The 17,308-nt window shown below is 37.9% G+C and overlaps 1 long non-coding RNA gene across 8 annotated transcripts in view; it reads left to right on the top strand.

Moving 5' to 3' along the window:
• Positions 1 to 17,308, top strand: part of LOC141414829 (uncharacterized) — a 211,076-nt gene that overhangs the window by 67,717 nt on the left and 126,051 nt on the right. The window lies entirely within an intron of this gene.

Raw genomic sequence — 17,308 nt, 5'->3', positions numbered from 1 at the left:
AAAGCCATAGGAATGCCAGGCCTAAAGCCTTGGCTACAGAATCTGAGTTTAAAGAGATGATGATGGATTACTCAATTCTTTCTTAAGACCCTGCTCAGAATCCCATGGTGAATGAAGCCCTGGTCAACACGTTTTTCACAAAGTTGCAGTAGTAACTGAGAAGGAGCAAAGAGGGGGGAATAAAGTTGAAACTAGCAGTGAAGTGAACAAACTATGAAGATGGGCTCAGTTCCTTAATCTTTTAAAGATATTTTCCAGGTGGATCGACTGAGCTGTGCAACATTTCCAAATGTAGATAAATCTCCTCATCTATCATGATGTCACCGATGACCCTAAAGTTCTGTAGGCCACGGCTCATCATGAAAACATTTCACGGGTGCTTTATTATTTTCTGAGAAGGAGGGTAAACTCAGGTTTTTGGAATTTGGGACTTTCTCATTATAGGCTCAAGCTGAAGTGCAAGTATGTTTGGGTTGAACCTTTAGTATGAGGATGTTAGAATATAAAACTACAAGGTCTTTATTAGATTTTAAGTCGTGGGTTGCATGTTGAACGGCCTGCATTCTGTCCCATTGTTTAAATTCATCAAACAGTCACTCTGGAATTATTTCTAACAATTGGGATGACTTCATTTGTGTTTGTTTTCCCTTTCTATTAATCCATGACAAACTGTGAAATTTGCCATTTTTACCATAACCAGGCCATGAAATTTGTCATCTCTCTCTGTAATTTACATGGAGCCTTGGCTATAGTTACATTTCAGGCAGGATGATTGCTTTCTGTCTGATGCAGAGGACAGAACAAAGGAGGGATATACACAGAATAGAACACAAACAAACTCGGAACAGACATCAGTCGGGCTTTCTGCTCCCCTGCCCCTTTTAATGCTGTAAAGTCCACTAAAATGCACTGACTACTTCCCAGGGAAAGATGGAAGGAACAAACTAAGGTGCTATTGCCAAGTCCAAGAAACAATGGAATAACACTTCAGAGCGAGGGGAGTACATAAAAGCAGAGAGGCCTTGGCAAATTGGAAGGAGTTAGAGGGATATGGTGGGAAACTGTATTGAGTAATGTGGTCAAGAATCATTTGGAAGTGGAGTTTCTGAGGCAAGCCACCATAACAGTACAAGTTTTGAAGCTTGTTGACGGGACGGTGAATTTCCCCTTCTCTTTTCAGTCCCTCTTCTCCAAAATTGAACTTAAATTAGCTTCTTTCATGTCAGATGCATGAAAAGTCCTCTGAACAATTTGTGGTGAAAATTAGATGACAATTTGGAAGAAAGATCTTGTATCTGTTTCTAATGATCTTCTTGGTTAAGAAAAGGAAGGAAACAAAAGACTTTCACTCTCCATTTGCTACAAAATATGGCATCTTGAACTGTGGACTCTAACAAACTAGGTTATCAAAATTGTGACAATTGCTAATCATCCACTAAAAAGAAGTAGTCAAGTAATTCAAGGAGTAGTCAAGGAGTAAGTCCACTGTGGAATTGGCTTTTGTGTTGTGAATTTCCTCTGAAGAAAAAAGTGACTTTGAGGGTAGATATGAAGAGATGGGAAAGAGGAGATGCCTAAGCAGTAGCTCACTCTCCAGTGTTCCCATTGCTTTCTGAGCAGAAGAGAAGTGGGAGAGCAGGTCGGGGTCACATAATTTCATGAGCCCCAAAAAACTGTAAAAGGGAGTGATACCTTGAAGCCTGTAATAGTGCATTTGGCATTTTTCTCAAATAAGAAGGCTTTCTGGTCAGCTTACCAACTATACCCTCACCAGCCTTGCATTTTTCTATTTTAAAGAAAAATTCTTATTTTGATAATTTTATAGACTAAAGAAATCCTATGCTGCCCTACATTGTACTTTTGTGACTGCTAATGAAGCTAATTTTTTTCTATTTCCTTAATCACCTGATATCCATTTATCTTTTATGATAGCCAGGAGACAGCACCTCCTAGACTGTCTACTAAGAAGAGTCATTTGACTGACCACTCCAGTTAGAGCACTTTTGAAGTCCATAGCTCGGTTTATGCCAAGGCCGCATCACCAATGCACTGTTCCCCACCAATGATTGAGAGAGGTGGGGCTGCTACAGTAGACCCATTCTTTTTTTGTTTGTGGTTGATTATTCTTTTTTTTCCCCCTTTATTGTTGTGCTGGATGGAAGTACAATGTGGCCTTTACAAAGGTTCTTACAGACGGCTTGGGAAACGCAGACCAGGTGAGCTTCGTGGTACCGTGGTACTCCTACAGACAAGCCTGGGCCAGAGCAGCATAGCCCCTGGACAGACTGACACCCACCCAGGGAAAAAAGAGAAACTGAGTAATAAGCAATAAGAACAATAAAGACATGTGGGAAAGAGGGTGGGGCGCCCTGAGTGCTGAAGATTGGAGTAAGGGAATCCTTCCCAGGACTGTCAATAAACAAGCCCGGCAGGCCGGAGAGGCTCTGGAGGGAGTGGGGGTGCGCGCCCAGCAACCAGGAGCAGGAAAGCTTGTGAGAGAGGCAGAGGGAGGAAAACTCCACAGGAGAGGAGGGAAGACCCACTTCCCACGTGAGCTGTAAACAAACATGGCGGCTGGCAGGAGCAGCAGCACTGCACAGTAATCAGGAGTAGGAAAGCTTGTGAAAGTGGCGGTGGGAGGAAAGCTCCACAGGAAAGGGGGGAAGACCCACTTCCCATTTGAACTGTAAATAAACACGCAGGCCTGACAACACGGGTGCAGTGTCACCTTTCCCAGTGTGCTTGGAAAGGGGAAAGCTTGTAGCAGAGGCTCCTGCACAGGAGAACTCTGAGCAAACAAAGCCTGCAGGGCCAGGTGAGTGCTAAGCTCAACCCAAAGATCTGCATAAATAATGCCACCAGCAACAGCAGGCTGACAGCAGCGGGCAGGCAAGCCACAGCTTCAGATACCATTCTCAGAACTGTCTCCAGACTCTTTTTTTTCTTTTTCTCCCTACCCTTGATGAGAGAACAACCGAATTACACATGCATGCTGAAAAACGTAATGAAACTGTATTGCATTTGAACTTGAGACACTTGGTGGGGTTTTGTGTGTGTGTGTGTGTGTGTGTGTGTGTGTGTGTAGTTTTGTTCTAATTTATGCGTCCCCTTTGATGAGACAACTACAGAACAACATCTGAGGCACCATCTCCAGGATTGGAGACTGAGACGGACACCCAAATTATTAAGACTGAGACTTCATTGCATTTGAACTTGGAGGTTTTTTGGTTTTTTGGTTTTTTTTTTAATTTTCTATTTTTCATCTTATTTTAATTCATTTTTATATATAGATATTTCTTTCATTTACTTATTTTTTATTTTTATTCTTATCTTTATTTTTTATTTTTGATTTTCAATCCTCTCTCTGTCTCTCTAATGTCTGTTCAGCTTACTGTCAATTAGTACACTAACACTCCCTGTTTATACCTTTGAAACTTTCTTGTCTGATACCTTGTTCTGTTTTCTCCTTCTTGTCTGTGTATTTGTTTTCCCCCTTTCTTTAACTTCTTGCATTCCATCTCAGCTCACCCTTCCATTCTAAATATCACCATTGTTATTATTACAAGCTAGAAAATACTTAATTGCACACAGTACAGGAACAGTAACAACACCAAAGACAATGACGGGACGACAGAAAAAAAAAGGGAAACCAGTTTCCCCACAGCAAAAAATTAGTACAGGAACCAGAGGGGAATGAAGAAAACAGATACTCAGATCCAGACTCTAACAAAATGAAGATAAACTATGCCAAAGGACCCAATGAAGCCCACAAAAATAATTTAAAAGAACACATACTACAGGTACTCAATGAGAATTTTATAGAGATGATACTGGATATGGTCAACCAAAATGTACAGGAGACACTCAAGAAATTCCAAGACAACAAAAATAGAGAATTTGTAAAAGCAAAAGAAGAAATAAAGGAAACCATAGAAGCACTGTATAAACACCAAAGTGAAGCAGAGAACATGATGAATAAATGGGTAAATGAACTCATGACAAAAATAGACAACATTAAAGAGGAAACCACCCAGGATATGGAAAACCTCAGAAAAAAGAACGAAACAGAACTGCAAAACAAAACAGAAGGCCAATCCAGCAGAATAGAACAAACAGAAGACAGAATCTCAGAACTTGAGATGAAATGGTAATTAAAGGAAAAACCGAAGAACTATTAATTAAACAACTCAAGACCTGTGAAAAGAAAATGCAAGAACTCACTGACTCCATCAAAAGACCAAACTTGAAAATCATGGGCATCGAAGAAGGAGAAAGGTGCAAGCAAGGGGAATGCATAATCTATTCAACAAAATAATAATGGAAAATTTCCCAAATCTAGAGAAAGATATTCCCATACAGATGCAAGAGGCCTCCAGGACACCAAACAGACCAGATCAAAATAGAACTACCCTATGACATATCATCATTAAAACAACAAGTTCAGAAACTAAGGAAAGAATATTGAAGGCTGTAAGAGAAAAAACAAGTAACATACAAAGGTAAACCCATCAAAATCACAGCAGACTTCTCAACAGAAACATTAAAACCAAGAAGAGTGTCGGGTGAGATCTTCCGGGCACTGAATGAAAATAACTTCAACCCCAGGATACTCTACCCAGCAAAACTATCATTCAAAATAGATGGAGCAATAAAAATCTTCCATGATAAGCAGAAACTAAAACAATATGTGACCACAAAGCCACCACTACAAAAGATTCTGCAAGGGATTCTGCACACAGAAAGTGAAACCCAACATAACCATGAAAAGACAGGCAGCACCAAACCACAGGAAAAGAAAAAGCAAGACAGTAGAGAGTAACCTTAACTTAGGTACACACAATCAAACCTTCAAACAACTAAGACAACTAAATGACAGGAATCACCTCATACCTATCAGTAGTAATGCTTAATGTTAACAGACTTAATTCACCCATCAAAAGGCACCGCTTGATGAAATGGATTAAAAAGGAAGATCCAACAATTTGTTGCTTACAGGAGACTCATCTCACCGACAGAAATAAGGATAGGCTTAGGATGAAGGGCTGGAAGAAGATTTACCAAGCCAATAGTCCCCGAAAACAGGCAGGAGTAGCAATACTTATCTCTGACAAAGTAGACTTCAAACCTACATTGATCAAATGAGATAAAGAAGGACATTCCATACTAATAAAAGGGGAAATAGACCTAAAGGAAATAATAATTATCAACCTGTATGCACCCAATGTCAACACACCCAATTTCATCAAACATACCCTGAAAGACCTAAAAGCACATATAAACGCCAACACAGTGGTTGTGGGAGACTTTAACACCCCATTATCATCAATAGATAGGTCATCCAAACAAAAAATCAATAAAGAAATCCAAGATCTAAAATATGCAATAGATCAAATGGACCTAGTTGATGTCTACAGAACATTTCACCAACTTCTCCACAATATACATTCTTCTCAGCAGCCCATGGAACCTTCTCCAAAATAGATCATATCCTAGGGCACAAAGCAAGTCCCAGCAAACATAAGAAAATAGAAATTATACCATGCATACTCTCTGATCACAATGCAGTAAAAGTAGAACTCAACAACAAAAGTAAAGACAAAAAACATGCAAACAGCTGGAAACTAAATAACTCATTACTTAATGAAGAATGGATCATCGATGAAATAAAAGAGGAAATTAAAAAGTTCCTGGAAGTCAATGAAAATGGAAACACAACCTACTGGAACCTATGGGATACAGCTAAGGCAGTCCTGAGAGGAAAGTTTACAGCCATGAGTGCATATATTAAAAAGACTGAAAGATCCCAAATCAATGACCTAATGATACATCGCAAACTCCTAGAAAAACAAGAACAAGCAAATCCCAAAACAAATAGGAGAGAAATAATAAAAATAAGAGCTGAAATCAACAAAATAGAAACCAAAAAAACCATACAAAGAATTAATGAAACAAAAAGTTGGTTCTTTGAAAAAATAAACAAGATCATCAGACCCGTGGCAAACCTGACTAAAATGAGGAGAGAAAAAACCCAAATTAGTAGAATCTGGAATGCAAAAGGGGAGATAACAACAAACACCATGGAAGTCCAGGAAATCATCAGAGACTACTTACTTTGAGAACCTATATTCAAATAAATTTGAAAATCTTAAAGAAATGGACAGATTTCTAGATACATGTGATCATCCAAAACTGAACCAAGAGGATATTAATCACCTGAATAGATCTATAACACAAAATGAAATGGAAGCACCAATCTAGAGTCTCCCCAAAAAGAAAAGTCCAGGACCTGATGGATTCTCTGCTGAATTCTATCAGACCTTTAAAGAAGAACTGATACCAACCCTCCTTAAACTGTTCCACAAAATAGAAAGGGAAGGAGAACTGCCGAACACATTTTATGAAGCCAGTATTACACTTATCCCAAAACCAGGCAAAGACACCTCCAAAAAGGAGAACTAAAGACTAATCTCCTTAGTGAACCCTGACGCAAAAATCCTCAACAAAATAATGGCAAACTGAATTCAACAACACATCAAAAATATCATTCACCACGACCAAGTAGGCTTCATCCCAGGGATGCAGGGGTGGTTCAGCATACGAAAATCAATAAATGCAATAAACCACATTAACAGAAGCAAAGACAAAAACCACTTGATCATCTCAATAGATGCAGAAAAAGCCTTTGATAAGATCCAACACCATTTCATGATAAAAGCTCTAAGAAAACTAGGAATAGAAAGAAAAACCTCAACATTATAAAAGCTATATATGACAAACCTACAGCCAGCATTATACTTAATGGAGAAAAACTGAAACCATTCCCTCTAAAATCAGGAACCAGACAAGGATGCCCACTATCTCCACTCCTATTCAACATAGTACTGGAATTCCTAGTCAGAGCAATTAGGCAAGAAGAAGGAATAAAAGGAATACAAATAGGTAAAGAAACTGTCAAAATATCCCTATTTGCAGATGACATGATCCTATACCTTAAAGACCCAAAAAACTCTTTTCAGAAGCTTCTAGACATCATCAATAGCTATAGCAAGGTAGCAGGATATAAAATCAACATAGAAAAATCATTAGCATTTCTATACGCTAACAATGAGCAAACGGAAAAAGAATGTATGAAAACAATTCCATTTACAATAGCCTCAAAAAAAATAAAATACCTAAGTGTAAACCTAACAAAAGATGTGAAAGACCTCTACAAGGAAAACTATACACTTCTGAAGAAAGAGATTGAGGAAGACTATAGAAAATGGAGAGATCTCCCATGTTCATGGATTGGTAGAATCAACATAGTAAAAATGTCTATACTCCCAAAAGTAATCTACATGTTTAATGCAATCCCCATCAAAATTCCAATGACATTCATTAAAGAGATTGAAAAAATCTAGCGTTAAATTTATATGGAAACACAAGAGGCCATGAATAGCCAAGGCAATACTGTCAAAAGAACAATACTGGAGGCATCACAATACCTGACTTCAAACTATATTACAAAGCAATAACAATAAAAACAGCATGGTACTGGCACAAAAACAGACATGAAGGCCAGTGGAACAGAATAGAGGATCCAGATATGAAGCCACACAACTATAACCAACTCGTCTTTGACAAAGGAGCTAAAAATATACAATGGAGAAATAGCAGCCTCTTCAACAAATACTGCTGAGAAAACTGGTTAGTAGTCTACAAAAAACTGAAACTAGATCCATGCATATCACCCTATACCAATATTAACTCAAAATGCATCAAGGATCTTAATATCAGACCACGAACTCTAAAGTTGATACAGGAAAGAGTAGGAAATACTCTGGAGTTAGTAGGTATAGGTAAGAACTTTTTCAACGATACCCCAGCAGCACAGCAACTAAGAGATGGCATAGATAAATGGGACTTCATAAAATTAAAAAGCTTCTAGTCAACAAAAGAAATGGTCTCTAAACTGAAGAGAACACCCACAGAGTGGGAGAAAATATTTGCCAGCTACACATCAGACAAAGGACTGATAACCAGAATATATAGGAAACTTAAAAAACTAAATTCTCCCAAAACCAATGAACCAATAAAGAAATGGGCAAGTGAACTAAACAGAACTTTCTCAAAAGAAGAAATTCAAATGGCCAAAAAACACATGTAAAAATGCTCACCATCTCTAGCAATAAAGGAAATGCAAATTAAAACCACACTAAGATTCCACCTCACCCCTGTTAGAATAGCCATCATTAGCAACACCACCAACAACAGGTGTTGGCGAGGATGCGGGGAAAAAGGAACCCTCTTACACTGTTGGTGGGAATGTAAACTAGTACAACCACTCTGGGAAAAAATTTGGAGGCTACTTAAAACACTAAATATTGATCTACCATTTGATCCAGCAATACCACTCTTGGGGATATACCCAAAAGAATGTGACACAGGTTACTCCAGACGCACCTGCACACTCATGTTTATTGCAGCACTATTCACAATAGCCAAGTTATGGAAACATCCAAGATGCCCCAGCACTGACGAATGGATTAAGAAAATGTGGTATCTATACACAATGGAATTTTATGCGGCCATGAAGAAGAACGAAATGTTATCATTTGTTGGTAAATGGATGGAATTGTAGAACATCATTCTGAGTGAGGTTAGCCTCGCCCAAAAGACCAAAAATCATATGTTCTCCCTCATATGTGGACATTAGATCAAGGGCAAACACAATGGGATTGGACTTTGAGCACATGATAAAAGCTTTAGCACACAAGGGAGGGGTGAGGATAGGTAAGACACCTAAAAAATTAGCTAGCATTTGTTGCCCTTAACGCAGAGAAACTAAAGCAGATACCTTAAAAGCAACTGAGGCCAATAGGAAAAGGGGAACAGGTACTAGAGAAAAGGTTAGATCAAAAAGAATTAACCTAGAAGGTAACACACACTCACAGGAAATCAATGTGAGTCAATGCCCTGTATAGCTATCCTTATCTCAACCAGCAAAACCCCTTGTTCCTTCCTATTATTGCTTATACTCTCTCTACAACAAAATTAGAGATAAGGGCAAAATAGTTTCTGCTGGGTATTGGGGGGGAGTGGGAGGGGGTGGAGTGGGTGGTAAGGGAGGGGGTGGGGGCAGGGGGGAGAAATGAACCAAGCCTTGTATGCACATATGAATAATAAAAGAAAAATGAAAAAAAAAAAACAAAACAAAAAGAATTAACCTAGAAGGCAACACACATGCACAGGAAATTAATGTGAGTCAACTCCCTGTATAGCTATCCTTATCTCAACCAGCAAAAATCCTTGTTCCTTCCTATTATGGCTTATACTCTCTCTACAACAAAATTAGAGATAAGGGCAAAGTAGTTTCTGCTGGGTATTGAGGGGGTGGGGGGGAGAGGGAGGAGGCGGAGTGGGTGGTAATGGAGGGGGTGGTGGCAGGGGGGAGAAATGACCCAAGCCTTGTATGCACATATGAATAATAAAATAATAAAAAAAAATCAAAGGTTCTACAGTGTATCAACTATATCATACTGAATTCAACTCTTCCACCCCTCCCCTTTATTCCCCCATCCCCGATTCATAGAACAGTTTCAAAAGGTATCATTTTTGCATTTACATACATGTTCATACATTATTTGCATCAAATTCACTCTCCTACCCTCTTTCTCCACCAGCTCCCCTCCTACTGGTGCCAACCCTCCGCCCTGGGCAGGACCAGTTCTGCCCTCCTGTTCTCCAGTTTTGCAGATAGAAAAAGAAAAAAAAAAAAAAGAAAAGATAAAAAGAAAAGCATGACATTTTTGCTAGTTTGAAATAAAGATAGCTACACAGGGAGTTTCCTTGTGATATTTCCACACATATATATATTAAACCCCAATTGGTTCATCTCCTCTACTTTTCTTTATTCTACCTTAGTTCCTTTCTTTTGGTAGTTTCAGGCAGTTTAAGATTTCTATATTGATTCTTGTATAGAGAGTATATCACCCATATTCAATTTCTTAGTTTCCTTCTTTTGCCCTACCCCTCCCATGTGTGATCTCTCCTTAATGTGGCCAATATTTCATGATTCTGCTGCATTTGTGTTAGGTTTAAATTCCACATATGAGAGAGAACGTGTAGATTTGGCCTTCTTAACCTGGCTAATTTCCCTTAAGATGATGTTTTCCAGTTCCAACCATTTACCTGCAAATGACAAAATTTCATTCTTCTTTGTGGCTGAGTAAAATTCCATTGTATATAAATGCCACATTTTCTTAATCCATTCATCAGTAGTGGGGCTATTTTCATAGCTTAGCTATTGTGAATAGCAACAGACCCATTCTTAGGAGACACAGGACTCCTTTGTCATCTGACTTTGTCTCAAGGGCTCCTCATGGCTTTCTGACACTTCCTTGGACTGTAAGACAGTCTGCAACCTCTCCTCTCTCTCTTTCTGATGGCTCGCTCCTTATTTCCTTTGGAATGGTATTTCTTCTAATTTTCTGAGTTGAATTGTGTTTCCTCAAAATTTTTATTTTGAAGTCCTACCTCCAGTTACCTCAGAACGTGGTCTTATTTGGCAAAAAAGAGTGGTTGCAGATGTAATTAGTTAAAATGAAATTAAAGTGGAGTATGATGGGTCCCCTAATCCATTTATGACTGATACCCTGACACAAAGAACCATGTGAAGAGATGGATGCATACAGAGGGAAGATGAAGTAAAGATGCAGAAATGATACCATTTACATGCTAAAGAATATCAGAGGCCACCAGAAGATAGAGAAAAGGCATGGAGCAGATTTTGCCTCACATCCCTCAGAAGGAACCAACCTCGCCTACATTATCTGTGAGATAATAAATTTCCATTGTTTAAGTTGCCCACTTTATGGTATTTTGTTATGACTGGTCTAGGAAAATAATATACTTTATACCTATCAGCTGCTTCTCAGACACCTGAACTAAGCAGGTATTCATATGGTATTCATATTCTTCTAGATTATATGAATGTTAACTCATTAATATAAAAACATCATGAATTTAAATAAGGAATAATCCTATGGATCCTTTCTCTCTCTCTCTCTGTCTGTCTCTTTAGTTTTTCCATCTGAGAACATTATGTCTCTAGTTATTCAATTACTAGTTATATTTTTTAGGAACTATTTGAAATTTTTCTCTACATAGGTCTCTTGCATATGTTGCTAGAATTGCTATTAAGGATTTTATGGATTTTACTTTTATAAATGTCAAAATATATTCATGATATTTTGTAACTTATATAAACAATCAACCATTTTCACTAAAATTTCTTGTTAATTCCAATTTTGGAGACTTTGTACATTTTTTGGCATATCCTCCATGGTGGTAAATCTCAAAGAAATCTTGGCTACAAGAGCTGGAAGATTCTAAGGGTCATCTTATAGATGATACATCATGGGCCCTCAGCACCATGCTCTAAACATTTTGAAAGGAAAGCCCTGGAAAGGCTCCACCCTGTCTTCCTAGAATATCTTAAACCAACGTTCCGAAGTGATTTAACATTTGTGAATAACAATAGTGATAAAATAATAGTGACAATTTGTCAAGGTCCAGGTGCTCTGCAGTATGCTTTATGTGATCTATCTCGTTTTATTTTCATACCAATCACTTGAAGTATAATGCTTAAAATCACCAGCAAGTGTGTCTAAGCGGAATGCCTGTCCTCTTCTCTCTCTATGAGGAGGCCCCACTGTTAAATTCTGGTTAGGAGCAGAAGGGGTTTATTTACCAAATGATTTACTTGAATTCTTTGTTTTCCTTGGTTATTATGATTCTTGGTATATTATTAGTGTTGGAAATCATCAATCTATGATTATATTGTAGAGACAGACTTTTCATAAGGACTCCTACAAAATACAAAATAATAGGAAAAATCCAACAACAATTTAAAAGGTTTCATTGGTTACATCTAAATGCCTGTCCAAAAAAAAAAAGTTGAATTGCTGAATATATTTTATGCCTCAACTATCTGCCCTATTGGAGGCTTTGAGCAAAAATTAAAATGGTTTCTACCCAGAAAGAGTTTGTGTCAAGTCAGAGAGCCCTTGCAATGGATGGGGTTTGAATATCATCTGGTCCAACCTTCTATCTGAATTCCCCCCCTCCCCCACTATGCCACTGGCTGGGCCAGTCTTTTGGAACAGCTCTCTAACTAATAGAAATCCCTCCTTTCTCACTGACAGAAGTCTGCCTCTTGGCACCTTCTACTCATTTCTCCAGTGCTTTTGGAGTCACATGGGAGAAGTTAAATTTCTTTAAATATTTAAAGACAACTACCATGAGATGCATTCATCTTTTTCAGCAAAATCTTTTCTCTTTTCTGGTCCTCAGTTTCTTCAAACATTTATCATGTAAGCCTGTTGTCTTTCCTGAATCCCATCTTCTGAATGTGGTTCACTTTGTCAATACCCATCTTAAAATATAGTATTGAACAGACTGGATAGGAGGTGGTACCAACTGTGCACAGGAAAGAGGGTGTATCATTTCATTTGATTTACAAAACATACTTCTATCAAAAGAGTCAAGATTTGGTTAGGTTTCTTTAACAATTGTACTAGACATTTGAATGTCTCAACTCCCACTCTCTATCCTGCTCCAAATTTTGTTCTTCTACCAATCTTTTTCATCTTTGCAAACATTCCCAAGTTTCATCCAGTTGTTCCAGCCAACACCTGCGTATTATCCTTGACTCGTTTTCTTTGTGCAATTCATGTCAAGTTCCATTTGTTCTTCTTTCTAATGGTCTTGTCACTTTTCCTACTATCTATCACCCCAGTCCAAGTTACTTCATTTCTCTCCTAGGCTGATGGAATAGTCTCTGAATTTGTCTCAGAATTTCCTTTCTGGCATCCTATTAATAGATTCCCCACACACATATTCTTAAAATTCTGAGTGAGATGATGACATTTCCCTACGCAAAACTCTTCAGGGTCCTCTAATGCACACTGGGACAAAGTTCAGTCTCCTTTACTGTGGCTTACAAGGGCCCTCATGATCTGGTTCCTCTGTACCCATTCCTCTACATTTTTTTTGAGACAAGGCCTTGTATGCAGCCAAGGCTGGCCGGTTACCTACTGTCCTGCTTCTTCCCAAGTGCTGGGATTACTGGCAGGTACCACCATGTCTTGATCTTCTTTACTCTTTATTTCTTTCCTCTTGTTCAATCACCTGTTCTGCTTCTTTCTTTTAAAAAATTACTTTTTATTGTGTACTTTTGGTATATACTGTGATGTTATGGGATATATAGACATCAAAAGCATTTTTATGGAAGCAAAGTAACATATTTATCACTTTTCTATTCTTTTAGTTGAAATTTTTTTATATGCTTTTACTCATGGAATGTTCTTCTCTCTATTCTTGACTGTCCCTTCAATTTATGTCCAAATGTCACCTACTCAGAAATTCTATACTTGATTATTCTATTGGAAGTACAACCCTCTTGCCTTCCCTCAGCCTCATTCTATTTCCTTACTCTGCTTTGTTTATCTTTGTGATACTTATCAGCAGCTGCCACTATGTGCTTATTTGTTCATTTGTTTAATTTTTTTCTCTACCATTAGAATGTCAGTTCCATTAGAGTGGGAAATTCATGTGTCTTGTTTTCTGCATGAAGATTCCCACAACAATTCAGACATAAACAAGGTACTTTCTTACATTAGTAAGTTCCTGACACAACAGTGGTTAATGAATGAGTTATTGAATGATAGACTGTATTGAGTTTGTAGTCAGATAAACCCACTGGTCCTGTTTTTTTCTGAATCTCCTCTATGCCTTGAGGTTTTCTAAAGAGTTCAATAATTTCATCTTGAGTGCAGAATTTCTTCTGAGTCACAAGATTTAATTTGTTCTTTTTAGCTTGCTAGTCATATTTTCTTTCCTTGGCTTAGGTTCTACATCTTGTTACCTAAGCTTGTCTAAACTCTTCTTTTTAGTTTGAACATCTTTTTTTTTGACAAATAAGATGAAATCTGGGATATTCGACTTCACTCTGATACACATTAATGGATTATAGCTGATCAACTCAGCAGGCCCTGTCCTCCTTTCCTTCCTTCCTTTGTGTTTTAAAATAACAAATTAAGAAAGAAACAACTTTCTTCCTAAGCATTTTGTCTAAGTTTCACCTCTTGCCGGGTCTACTTCATTTCAGAGAACAGGCTTAGTCCATGTAATACAATAAGAGAAGTCTGAAAGATGTTTTACAATTAGATGATAGGCACATAGACTCTGAAACTTTCAGAAAATGGAATTATTTTAGGGAGTTTGCCAAATTAGAAAAGTTTTGTGTAAAATGTTTTTCAAGTTTTAAACATGCTGATAAATGTTTTAGAAAATGGATTTTTAGAAAGTGTATGATATTATTGATAGTTTAAAAAATTTTAATAGTACAGAATGCTGGTAATTCTGTCAGACTGCATATTTTAGCTATGCATGACTTTTATCATTAGCCAAAAATATGTCATGGTCCAGGTGAAGTCAAGAGTAGAGTAGCAGAATGTTCAAAGTTTAGGTCAGCAGATAGCCTTGGATGTATTCATGAAGGATGAGGTCAACACCATCATAGCAGCTGGCATAAGCTATTTTGAAATTCATTATTTCTTCCCTCTCAGTCCAGAAACTCAACAACAATTGTCTCAAAATAACTTCACATTTAACAGGCAGAAGCCCTACATTTGTCTTTGTGTTCATGCATATGTTGTGAGCTTGTGAGTTCTTATGTACTATGAACATAGTGTGTCTGTGTGAACTAAGGCAAGGGCTTGCTTTTTATTATGCCAAATTCACATTTTTCTTTCTTGTTTCATTTATCAGTGAGGCTGATAAATAATCAGTGAAGTCTTTGAAGGCCTTGTAAAATTCATTCTAATGGTTCTTAACAGTAGAGAAAAATAAAGTTTTGCAGTTGAAGTATTGGAATGAAAGAGTTCCTTAGATTTAGTAATATAGAGATTCAAATAACAGGAAGGAACTTAGGTAGGAAGGTTGTCTGTGATTGGTAAGGGGTCTGAGGAACATGTTGGGGTTTTTTTTGTTGTTTTTCTCATCATGGCAGTCTAACTTATTGGTAAAGTTAGTTGATAGTTGATAAACATTACGCAGCATGAAAACTTTACCACATGGCTAAGTTTTGCTTTTTCCACAACTGTGCAGTTGGACTGACCTAACTCTCATTTCCTGTTTTCATTATGGTTGTTAGCCCCAATTCCTCCCACATCTGTACCCAGACATATCTTATTCTGCAGCTTGTCTGCCCATGTGGGCTGTGTGGTGACCTCATTCTTGAGAAGAGGCCTGCAAGCTGTACTCGAGATGGACATCCCTGACAAACAAGTGTATGTGCCCTGAATACACAGCTGGATGGTTGCTACAGCCATCCTTTGCTCCTTGTGCTGCAGTGGGGCTGCACAAAGGGTTTTCAGTATATGTTTGTCTGGATATTTTCAAAGCTCATACATAGTTGTGTTTGAAGCATTTCACCTTATATGAGGATGTCTGATACTTCTTGAAGTTATTCCTGTGATTTATAAGAGATCTGATTATACCAATATCAATAGAGTGATCAAAAGACCAAATGGTAATCTACTCATTCACTGTCTTTTTATTCTGTTTTTTTTTTCCTGTTTGAGGACTTTATATGTAGAAAACTTAACTCTCAGCTTTTGCCCTACTTGTCAATAAATCTGTCAATATGTATTTATTGAGCATGATACATTCTAGGCACAAAGGTAAATACTGAAAAGTTAGACTCTTAAAACCCTCCCTTTAGGCAGACAGTCTAATTGGGAGGCAATATTGATTAGTATGGAGTATCATTGAACTATACTAACAGTGAATGATTTGTGTGCTTACTACATGCCAAAAACTAGTGTCATTTAAAAACATATCGTGTTTTATAATAATCCTGTTATGTAGGTGCTGTTTTTCTCCCCATCATTCAGATAAGGTACCTCAAGGTGGAGTGACTGAAGAACTTGGCAAGACCAGTCTTCCGGGAGAGCCAGGCAAAACTCCATTCTTTCTGAGTTCACAGCTGCTTGGGGCTTCAGAGCTCCATGTCTTAGTCTTAACCACAATATCTTTCTAGTGCACAAGGTCAATGCAGTTGGTGCAAAGAAGAAATGGCCCATGTGGGTTAAAGTCATCAGGGACTTCTCCCACTTAGTGCACTGAAGAGGTGCTGGGGCCTTCATTTTGTATTATTTGGAGTCCTTCCATATCAGTAGTGCTTTATATCAGCTCAGGGTTAAATTCTTCAATCTGTTCTCTCTAAACTAGCATAGTAATGCTGGCACAAATTCATATATTGAGGCACAGAAACTTTGGTTTTTGTCATTGCTGTTGTTTTTATATTTATTTATTTAGACAGTACTGGAGTTTGAACTCAGAGCTTCATACTTCCTAGACAGGTGCTCTACTACTTAAGCCATACCTCCAGTGCTTTTTGCTCTGGTTATTTTTGAAATAAGGTCTTGTTTTTTTTTTGCCCAGGCAATCCTCATAGTTTATACTTCCTGCTGTCCCTGAGATGATGGATGCATGTCACCACACACATATTGATATGGGGATTTTGCAAACTTTTTTGCCTGGGCTGGCCTGGATCCTTAAACTTCCCAATCTCAGTCTTCTGTGTAGCTTGGGATGACAGGTGTGTGCCACTGCCCCCAGCTATTAGTTGAAATAGGTTTTTTTTTTTGTCAAGGCTGGCCACGAACTTTGATCCTCCCAATCTCAGCTTCCCAAATAGATAGCAAGGATTATGAGCATGAACCACCGGCATCCAGCTATATTTTGGGTTTTTTTGAGACAGTGTCTCACAATGTAGTTTAGGATGGCCTCAAACTTGCAGTCCTTCTGCTTCTACTTCCCAAGTGCTAGGAACTTTTGTGGATTTTAATTCTGATTCTTGTCAGCAAACCTACTTTGGATTATGTAGCTTTGGTTTATAAATTAATTCCATGTAGGAAATACAGTCTGTAAGTCACTCTTCTCATTCTTTGTTTTCTTTTGTAATGTCTGTACAGTTTTTTATTATAGTGTATGGTTATGAGCAAGGACTTTGGAATCAAACTACCTGTATTTGAATCCTGGATCTCACACTTCCTAGTGGTGAACGTACCCTCTCTGTGCTTCAGTTTTCCTATCTTTACCTACTTTATTGGATTGTTGCAATGATTAAAATAATATAAAAATTTTAAAAGTGTGACTCATACATAGTTACTATGTAAGAGTAACTATCACTTATTGCTTAACCATCATTGTCAAGTAATAGTTGTCTGTTATTATTGTCGGAGATGAATGGATATATCTA

This window comes from Castor canadensis, chromosome 12, assembly GCF_047511655.1.
Source record: "Castor canadensis chromosome 12, mCasCan1.hap1v2, whole genome shotgun sequence".
Classification (NCBI taxonomy): domain Eukaryota; kingdom Metazoa; phylum Chordata; class Mammalia; order Rodentia; family Castoridae; genus Castor; species Castor canadensis.
The sequence above is the reverse complement of the archived record's forward strand: the minus strand, read 5'-3'. Positions and strand labels throughout refer to the sequence as shown.